We start from the raw sequence: 11,414 nt of genomic DNA on the forward strand, positions 1-11,414 counted from the left end.
CCGCCCCACCGAAGCGCAACCCACCCATACCCCTACATTTACCCCTTACCTAACACTATGGGCAATTTAGCATGGCCAATTCACCTGACCTGCACATCTTTGGACCGTGGGAGGAAACCGGAGCACCCGGAGGAAACCCACACAGACACGGGGAGAACGTGCAAACTCCACACAGTCAGTCGCCTGAGGTGGGAATTGAACCCAGGTCTCTGGCGCTGTGAGGCAGCAGTGCTAACCACTGTGCCACCGTGCCACCCAATGGCGTTTTATGGCATGCTTTCCTTCATCAGACAAAGCATTGAGTACAAGAGTTGGCAGGTCATGTTACAGTTGTATAGGACTTTGGTTCAGCCCATTTGGAATACTGAATACACTTCTGGTCATCACATTACTAAAAAGGATGTGGATGCTTTGGAGAGGGTGCAGAGGAGGTTCACCAGGATGTTGCCTGGCATGGAGCATGCTAGCTATGTAGAGAGGTTGAGTAGATTAGGATTATTTTCATTAGAAAGATGAAGGTTGAGGGGGGACCTGATTGAGATCTACAAAATCGTGAGAACTATAGACAGGGTGGATAGTAAGAAGCTTCGTCCCAGAGTGGGGGACTCAAAGCGTGGAAAGTTCTTTACACAGAGAGTGGTGGGTGCCTGGAGTGCGTTGCCAGCAGATGTGGAAGAGGCGGGCATGATAGTGTCATTTAAGATATATCTAGACATGTACGTGAATGGGCAGGGACAGAGGGATACAGATCCTTAGAAAATAGGATACAGGTTTAGATAGAGGATCTGGATCAGCGCAAGCTTAGAGGGCTGAAGGGCCTGTTTCTGTTTTTTTGTTCCCTATGTTCTCCTCCTTCCCAACGCAGGGCCAGCCATTACCTTCTTAACCACACAGCCAACAGTGGCAGGATAGTCACTGAAGTCTTTATGCAGCTACTTAAGAGCTAGCTTCCCAAGGCAATGTATTTTTTACCCACAGTGCTTACACTTAATATCTCGAGAAGAGGAGAACATGGCAGGAAATGTTCAAACACCAAAGTAACAAGCACTCAGACCTGTGTTTTCTCACTCTCCACCATTCCAAGGGTTGGGCCATGAATGTCTATGGGATTGATCCACCTCTATGGGTAAAAGACTGCAGTGGTTTGCCATTACCTTCCACAGAGTAATTGGCCAGGACACCCCTGTGATGGGCCATGTCAAAGAGATTTGCAGGATGATAATTGACTGGTTTGGTCATGTTATAAACTCACTTTACATGGCCAACAAGCCTTGGGACTCAAATTCAGAGTTTCTTGAACTTGGAACTATAAAGAGTGAAAGTGGCAAGGCTGAGGCCAGCCATAGATAGAGGATAGGCTTTGTCAATACAGCGGTAGCTCATTGAGACTGCACTGATTGTTCAGGGTGAAGAAATTCCATAGCACCATTCCTCATCAGATTTTGTGTCTTTGAACCTGCACAAGGACATCGGATCTGAAATTAGGGTGGACCAGTGCAAAAGAACTTAAGCATTACCCAGGGGGCACATCTAGAACATAGAACATAGAACATAGAACAATACAGCACAGAACAGGCCCTTCGGCCCACGATGTTGTGCCGAACTTCTATCCTAGATTAAGCACCCATCCATGTACCTATCCAAATGCCGCTTAAAGGTCGCCAATGAATCTGACTCTACCACTCCCACGGGCAGCGCATTCCATGCCCCCACCACTCTCTGGGTGAAGAACCCACCCCTGACATCTCCCCTATACCTTCCACCCTTCACCTTAAATTTATGTCCCCTTGTAACACTCTGTTGTACCCGGGGAAAAAGTTTCTGACTGTCTACTCTATCTATTCCTCTGATCATCTTATAAACCTCGATCAAGTCACCCCTCATCCTTCGCCGTTCCAACGAGAAAAGGCCGAGAACTCTCAACCTATCCTCGTACGACCTACTCTCCATTCCAGGCAACATCCTGGTAAATCTTCTCTGCACCCTCTCCAAAGCTTCCACATCTTTCCTAAAGTGAGGCGACCAGAACTGCACACAGTACTCCAAATGTGGCCTAACCAAAGTCCTGTACAGCTGCAACATCACCTCACGACTCTTGAATTCAATCCCTCTGCTAATGAACGATAATACTCCATAGGCCTTCTTACAAACTCTATCCACCTGAGTGGCAACCTTCAAAGATCTATGTACATAGACCCCAAGATCCCTCTGTTCCTCCACCTGACCAAGAACCCTACCATTAACCCTGTATTCCGCATTCTTATTTGTTCTTCCAAAATGGACAACTTCACACTTGGCAGGGTTGAACTCCATCTGCCACTCCTCAGCCCAGCTCTGCATCATATCTAAGTCCCTCTGCAGCCGACAACAGCCCTCCTCACTGTCCACAACTCCACCTATCTTTGTATCATCTGCAAATTTACTGACCCACCCTTCGACTCCCTCATCTAAGTCATTAATAAAAATTACAAACAGCAGAGGACCCAGAACTGATCCCTGCGGAACTCCACTTGTAACTGGACTCCATGCTGAATATTTACCATCTACTACCACTCTCTGACTTCGACCGGTTAGCCAGCTTTCTATCCAATTGGCCAAATTTCCCTCTATCCCATGCCTCCTGACTTTCCGCATAAGCCTACCATGGGGAACCTTATCAAATGCCTTACTAAAATCCATGTACACTACATCCACTGCTCTACCCTCATCCACATGCTTGGTCACCTCCTCGAAGAATTCAATAAGACTTGTAAGGCAAGACCTTCCCTTAACAAATCCGTGCTGGCTGTCCCTAATCAAGCAGTGCCGTTCCAGATACTCGTAAATCCTATCCCTCAGTACCCTTTCCATTACTTTGCCTACCACAGAAGTAAGACTAACTGGCCTGTAATTCCCGGGGTTATCCCTATTCCCTTTTTTGAACAGGGGCACAACATTCGCTACTCTCCAGTCCCCTGGTACCACCCCCGTTGCCAGTGAAGACGAGAAGATCATTGCCAACGGTACTGTAATTTCCTCTGCAACAGCAGGGAGAGGATCAGCAATGAGAAGAGGAGCAGGGGGAGTGGTATACAGTCGTGCACACACTCACACATTAGTTGGAGAGAAGAAAGTGCTACCTTAATCACAGAGTTTACAGTTAAAGGGTTAACCTCATGGTCCTCTTAGGGCAGCAGTGTCTCCAAAGACTGCAGCCCTTGATGCCAGGTCTTTTAAATCAGGACCTGAGGGCAGAAAGAGTGAGTGGCCCGAGAGGGCAAAGTGACCATGGCAATGAATTTCAGTGCATTGAATTTATTCCAAGGATCTGCTGTTGACAAATAAAATGGAGATTGATATTGTGCATGCAGGGCATCAGAAGCAAAATGGATTCTTCTAGTCAATCAAGAGGTTGAAATTGCTTTGCTAGTCAGATGGTCATTGCTTTGCTGAAACTTTGATTCTATTGCAGTCTGAGGTAGCCTCCAACAAAGACAGACAAGGATCTCAAGTATAGCGGTGTTAGGTTATGTTATAACTTGGCTACAGAGAAAAGGAGGGTTGGAGTCAGAGGATGATGATCAATATTTATCCATCCTGAGGTCCTGCAGGGAGCCCATGAGGGTTTCACCTAGAAAGGGTTTGCCTGAATGTGTAGGGTTTAGCAATGCCCAGTTAATACTGTAGCAGTTCAAAAGAGACTCACTATGTTAATTCCAGGGATGAAAGGGTTGAATTATAGAGTCATAGAGATGTACAGTATGTAAACAAACCCTTTGTTCCAACTCATCCATATCAGCCAGATATCCTAACCTAATCTAGTCCCATTTGCCAGCACTTGGCCCATATCCATCTAAACCCTTCCTCTTCATATACACATCAGATGCCTTTTAAATGCAGAAAATATACCAGTGTCCACCATTTCCTCTGGCAGCTCATTCCATGCACACACCCATCCTCTGTGTAAAAAAGTTGCCCCTTAGGTCTCTTTTATATCTTTCCCCTCTCACCATAAACCTATGACCTCTAGTTCTGGACACCCCCACCCCTGGGAAAAGACCTTATCTATTTACCCTATCCATGCTCCTCATGATTTTATAAACCTCCATAAGTTCATCCCTCAACCTCCGATGCTCCTGGGAAAACAGCCCCAGCCTATTCAATCTCTCGCTATAGCTCAAATCCTCCAACCCTGGCATTATCTTGTAAATCTTTTCTGAATCCTTTCAAGTTTTACAACATCCTTCTAATATTGCATGCAATATTCCAAAAGTGACCTAACCAATGTCCTGTACAGCCGCAACATGACCTCCCAACTCCTGTACTCAACATTCTGACCAATAACGAAAAACATACCAAACACCTTCTTCACTATCCTATCTACCTGTGATTCTACTTTCAAGGAACTATGAACCTGCACTCCAAGATCTCTCTGTTCAGCAACACTCCCTAGGACCTTACCATTAAGTGTATAAGTCCTGCTAAGATTTGCTTTTCCAAAATGCATTACCACTCATTTATTTAACTTAAACTCCATTTGCCACACCTCAGCCTATTGGCCCATCTGATCAAGATCCCATTGTAATCTGAGGTAAACTTTTTCATTTTCACTACACCTCCAATTTTGGTATCATCTCCAAACTTACTAACTATACCTCCTATGTTCATATCCAAATCATTTATTTGAATGTTGAAAAGTAGAGGACCCAGCACAGATCCTTGTGGCACTCCACTAGTCACAGGCCTCCAGTCTGAAAAACAACTCTCCACCAACACCCTCTGTCTTCTACCTTTGAGCCAGTTCTGTATCCAAATGGCTAGTTCTCCCTGTATTCCATGAGGCCTAACCTTGCTAATCAGTCTCTCATAGGAAACTTTGTCGAATGCCTTACTGAAGTCCAAATGGATCAAGTCCATCGCTCTGCCCTCATCAATCATCTTTGTTTTCTTCAAAAAACTTAATCAAGTTTGTGAGACATGATTTCTTTTGCACAAAGCCATAAAGACTATCCCTAATCAGTCCTTATCAAGATCTAAACAGGTTAGGCCTTTTTTTTAAATTTAGAAGAATGAGGGATGATTCAAGATTCTGAGGGGGCCTGACAGGGTAAGTGTTGAGAAGATAGTTCTGATAATGGGACAATCTCAAAGTAGCGGACATACAGAATAAGGGGACACTTATTTAAAACTGTGATGCATAGGCATTTCTTCCCTCAGAGAGTAGTGATCATCTGGAATTCTCTAACCCAGGGATATGTGGAGGCTAGCTAATCAAAAGTATTTAGAGAAGGTGCATAGATTCTTGGAATATTGAGGAGTTAAGGGCTATGCAGAGCTGGCATGAAAGAAGAATTGAGGCACGATCATGTATAGAATGGCCTGCTGGACTTGATGGCCTACACCTCCTCCTGCTCCTATTTCTTATGTTTTATGGATACAGATTAGATGGAAGCATTGTGTGGGTGATTGTGTGGGGAAGACTGGTCTTTCCTTAGCCCCAATTCTGTAAGTTTGTATAGAAAATACAAACATGATGGAAGAACATACATGGGGCACATTGCAATTTGCCAGCTACTTGATGCGTTAAACAGGCATACGGCAGGATGTGCACTCCCATTCTTCCGGACTCACCAAATCTCTCTCACACCTTCTTCTCCTGAATGACCACTGGTGGACTGATTAAGAATAGTTGGTCTTAGTCACTTAATGCCTCCCTCAAATAGAGGGTATGTGCGTAGCACTTACTCCATTTAGTTATAGCTGAAAATTGTAATCAAATTGGCACAGGGTCGAAATTTTCCTGAGTTTATATATTGAAGAAAACTCCACAGAGGCTAATACCCTGTCACCAGGTCACCATTTATTTACAGCCCTTCACTACAATACCGCCTCACACAGAATCGGACACCAGAGGGTCAATATCTCTGACATTTAATCTTTTTTTTAATGTCAGCCAGGACTCCCTGATTGGACCAGATTAAAAGCCCAATCAGGGAACTCATATTCCACAAGGTCCAGCTAGCTGACCTTATCACAATCACTACAGATGCAACCTAGCCTACACGACAAAAATGGTTGTCTGACTATTTATCTCATTCATATTTATTGAATCTTGCTGGGGCTCCAGCCTTACAACACCAACAAAACAAAGTAGAAGAATGATCGGATGGTATTTTGGAATGCCCTAGATTGTGAAAGGTACTATACGAATGCATATTCTTTGTTTTTCCTGCGAGGGATATATGGCTTGTCAATTCACAGGCCAACTTAAAAAGGGGCAATTGTGGGCATCAATGGAGCAGCCAAAAAACACCTTCCATCCATGTCCTCCCAACAATTTGCAACTTTCAACTGCCCACTGACATCCCAGGGTCAGCTGACTAACAGTTGAAAATGGTACACTATATGAGTGGTCTAGAACAAGGGATGTTTAAACCAAATGGAATCCTGTTTACCATCTCATCACATCTTATAACAACTAAATAATTAAAAATGTGAGCTTGTTTCACGAAACTGTTTGAAATTGATTAATTTAGTTTTATTCAAACCTCTTATCAGATGCATTTTGTACCCAGGATGACATCAAGTATTGCAAAGAAACATGTCCAATGATTAACTCATCTCTAGTTCAGTATTTGCTTTTATAGATTTGTTCATATTTGTCTAGGGCATTGGTATACTGGATAAACAAGGCAACAGAAATTCCAAATCTATAATCCTGTACTTCAATCTCATACTCAATTTTGTATTTGTAATGGTTTATACAGATTGTGGGAAGAAAATGCAAGTGTTATTGTAATTCTTGCATGCACCATTCAACAAATGAAATCCTTGACAAATGTTATTACCCACACAAGTGTCAGTATTTACATTGAGCAAACTTTAGGATCTTAAAGTCCACTGTTATTATACAGCTTTTAAACAGCTTTCAGGAAATTTTTGAGGTAATAAGTCCCTTTTTGAAATGTGCAACAAATGTTCACCATTCTTTTGGAGGTTTCATTTGAAATTTTGGAAAGCATTAAGTTGTAGAAGATATTGTGAAATGAGATAAATATAAAATCAAGATAATGTTGGTTAGAAGGCTGACAAGTAGAGATACACTAAAAGAAAAGTTCAAGATTTCCAGGAAGATGAAAAACAATACTATACCTTGATATAAATTTATTGGAACATCCAAGAACTAAGTAAGCAATAGAAATCATTGACATATCTCAAAGTAACTGAGGGCTGGCAAATAGTGATTGAAACACAACCTTGGGAAAGGGCTGATGCACCACGTGTGCCTTTAGCTCAAAAGATACGTAAATTACAAAACCTTGACCCTGTAAATATTGGCAAGGCCAGGAGCGGAGGACACGTAGATGAATTGCTGATTGCAATAGTGCCAGGTCCCCCAATCCATTTTCTGAACTATTACCTTGTGAATAATGAGGGGCTTCTGAACTTTGGTTGACCTGTTTCCTTTGTAAATGTGAGATTCACATGAATTGGAAATATTAACAGACAATGAGAGAGCTGCAATAAAGATAACACTGGTTTATATTTCTCCTTTGATAGAAAACACAGTTCAACACAAATACAACCCCATTCAATCTGGAAATCCAACAAGCAGCCTCACTGTCCACAAACAATTTGGGGTTAAGTGAGTTTTCTGATGAGGAAAAAAAGCCTTTGCTGAACTTGCATTGGCTAAAAGGGGAGTGGGTACAAGGGAACGTGTAGAAAACCAGGTAGTAGAGGCCATGAGTCCGAAACACCTTTGAGCTGCTAGACCAAACTCAATGGCGACTGGATGAGAGTTTGACTGCAGTTTGCTGACAGACTGTGGGTTTCATATCAAAACAAATATAGCAACTGCTGCAACTGGAGAGAACATAGAGGGATGAGCCCTTAAACACTGGCTCTGAACCTCCGTCATATACCAAGAGGTGATTTGAGGATTTTGATCCAGAACATTAGGCTATGATTGAAAAGGAGTTGGCTTTGAAAAATAACCTTTCGACTTCAGAAAACGTTGAGGGAAAAAATGATAATAAATTCTAGGAAACAAGGGAAGGTCGAACAGATTAGAGGAAAGACCAAGTAAGACCCTGAAAGGGAAATGATAGTGTTTTAATTGTGGGGAAAGATTTTAAACAGCCATGAAGAAAGGGAAGTGCAAAGTCCCCTCAGAAAAAAGGGAAGTCAGAGGCAGTCAGGATATGGAAGAACACAGCAACAGTGTTGAGGCTATCTGAGGAAGGGATGAGTAGGTCAATCTCTGGCTTTGTTTCTCACACTCACTATGTTCCATAATCCAATGACTCCCAGTCCACACTCAAGTATGATTCTTACAGGTGACTTGCATTGTACAGGAGAAGACTACTTAGCAGTCAGAGAAGCATCTCAGTTGATGATAGAGAAACTGAGAAGGTAATAGAATTCTAACAGTATGGAAGGAGGCTATTCAGGCCATCAAGTCTGCACCAACCTTCCAAAGAGCATCCTACTAAAACCCAGCTCCCCCCATCCTATCTCCGCAACCCCACTAACCCCAACTAGCCTGCACACTATGAGCAATTTAGCATGGCCAAGCCACCTAACCCAGACTGAAGAAACCCATGCAGACATGCGTAGAATGTGCTAACTCCATATAGAATCACCCGTGGGTGGCATTGAACCTGTGAGGTAACAGTGCTAACCATGGAGCCACCATACCACCCAGTGATTATTTGTTATGATCTGTACATGCGATTATTTACTGTGAAATTCATTTAACACCCTGGGTCAAGATGACAGCCTCATCCTCTGAAGGGATTGAAAGGATTTAAAACAGATGTACAACCAATAGATTGTGATAGGTTGTGTATTGCTCATGTTCAGTAGTAGCAGGGGAACACCAAACAGAGGTGGTTAGAACTAAAACTTACAAACCACTAAAGAGCTCATTAAGTAGAGTTGGTGTTATTAGCTTAAACGGTTATGAATCTGGGACAGTTTCCACCACCCTGTACCATTTTTGCTCAGATGGAATGCTCATCTGCATTGTATTGGCTGAGGTTTTTGCCAAATGAGAAACTGTTAATCATTGAGTCCCTGTTACAGGCAAATCTGCAGACAATCTGTCAAAGCCCAGAGCAGTATCATATCCATAAAGACCATTCAAAATCAGAATCCATTAGGGGACCACATAGGAGGCTGGTTGGGAGGGACTGAAATGAATATTAAATAAGGATGTAATGTAAAGGTGAGAGATGAGTATTTCCAGAGCCAAGGAATTTTGGAATTGATCCATGGAAGCAGAGAAACATGCCGTATGGAGCAAATGCAATAAGATCTGGACAATAGCTGGACTTGGGCTGTAATATTTGCATCACAAACATACCAGGTAATATCTATTCAAAGGCATTGCCATCGCTGAATCTCCCACTATTTGTTGAAACCACCTAGGGCAGAATAACAGTGCAACATATGGGTTCCTGCCCAGAGGTCATCTGCTCTGTCTGCTTTTCCTTTGTTTTTCTTCTTTCACAGGTTTTCTCCTTACTTTAATATACTTACCTACTGTGGAGAGATTGGTGGCTTCATGTGGCAGGGATGGAGGAAGTCAACTTTATGAATTGTGGAGAAGGTCAAGCTCAGCACAGTATCAATAGAGGTCTCCCAACATCTGCAGTAGCATCAAACATGGAGAGTTTGAGCCCAACATGGAGGAGATCGAACTCTTGGGGATTGTGAGTCCAATATGGCTAAGCACTTCAGGACTCTAATGTTGAACTTTTAAGTTTATTTCTTTACTTTTCTCCTTTACACTAGGAAGGACTTCAATGTTGAACTTTTAACTTAATTTCCTTATTTTTCTACCAATTTTTTTTTTACCTACGGTACCTTTGTATTTAAAATAGTGCCAGGAATGGTGACTTTGTACACTTTTCACTATACTCCTGTTATGCCTGTACTTGAGTACTCATGACAATGAAACCTAATAGAGACAACAAGCAAAACAAATGTCATTTACAAATAACCTTACAAGAACTGTAACAAACACTACATTGGACAAACAGGCAGAAAGCTAGCCACCAGATATATGAACATCAACTAGCCACAAAAAGATATGACCCCACCACTCTCACTAGTATCTTAACATACAGATGAGGAAGGACACTACTTCGACACTACTTCCTAGGACAAGCCAAACAGAAACACGCATGAAAATTCCTAGAAGCATGGCATTCCAACTGGAACTCTATCAACAAACACATTGAGCTAGACCCCAAATACCACCCCCCTGAGAAAAACAACAGGAAATGACATCACCCCAGGAAATGACATCACCAACCCAAGGAAGCCTAAACACATAAATAAAAAGCAGGCCACACCACCAGTGATTCACCAGAGGCTCACTGATGATGTTACCTAGTATGTGACAAAACATCTGAAAACAAACCTTCCAACTCAGCAAGCAAACTTACATCCATAAAGCATCATTCTAATTCTAATCAACATCCTGGCATTTTCTATTGACCAGAAGCTGAACTGGACTTACCACATAAATACAGTGGCTACAAAACCAGTTTAGAGGCTCAGAATACTGCAGTGAGTAACTCACCTTCAGACTTCCCCAAGTCTGTCCACCAACTACAAGGCACAAGTCAGGAGTATGATAGAATACTCCCCATTTGCCTTGATGGACTGTTGCCTAACAACACTCAAGAGATTTGACATCATCCAGGACAAAGCTTCCCGCTTGACTGAACCACATCTGCAAACATCCACTCCATCCACCACTGACATCAAAGTAGAAACCTCTAAATGCTAAAAGAGAGTATTCAGAAGTGTTCCAGTATAAGTAGAGGCTGATTAGCTTGGTTCACCAGAGCAGGTTCAATGCCCCTTTCAACAATGTGAAGGAATTTACCTCCTTAACTTTCCCCAGAAAACTGATGAAAATCTACCAAATAACTCTGGATGATGCATCATGGGACAATGATCCAAACCCTGCAGCATACCATATCAAACATTCCAGAATGTATCTGAATGATTGCGAGATTCTGCATTTAATCAAAATATATAATTCAAAAGCCATAACTCGAGGGAGAAAATATTAAATCAGGCTTTTGAAAGGGGCCTTTGTGTTAAAAACATATAACTTATAACCAATGGAGTACTGTTAAGTGGAAGTATTGTTGTAATTTTGGAAAGCCCAACAGCCAATTTGAACCCAGGCTACTCCAACAAAGCACAATGACATCAACAACTGGTTTTTAACTGGAATATTTCACTGCCTGACCTGCTTTCTTTTGTTTATATTTTAAATGGCCAACTAATCTGTGTGGGTGACCTTGCTTGAGGAGCAAATGCTGCTCAGGATAGCCAGGGAATTCTCTAGCAGATAGAATCCTGCCACGGGATATTGAATGTGCAGATGGTAAAGACTGGGGCAGGGTTGGTCT

The sequence above is a fragment of the Chiloscyllium punctatum genome, chromosome 1 (genome assembly GCF_047496795.1).
Source record: "Chiloscyllium punctatum isolate Juve2018m chromosome 1, sChiPun1.3, whole genome shotgun sequence".
Classification (NCBI taxonomy): Eukaryota; Metazoa; Chordata; class Chondrichthyes; order Orectolobiformes; family Hemiscylliidae; genus Chiloscyllium; species Chiloscyllium punctatum.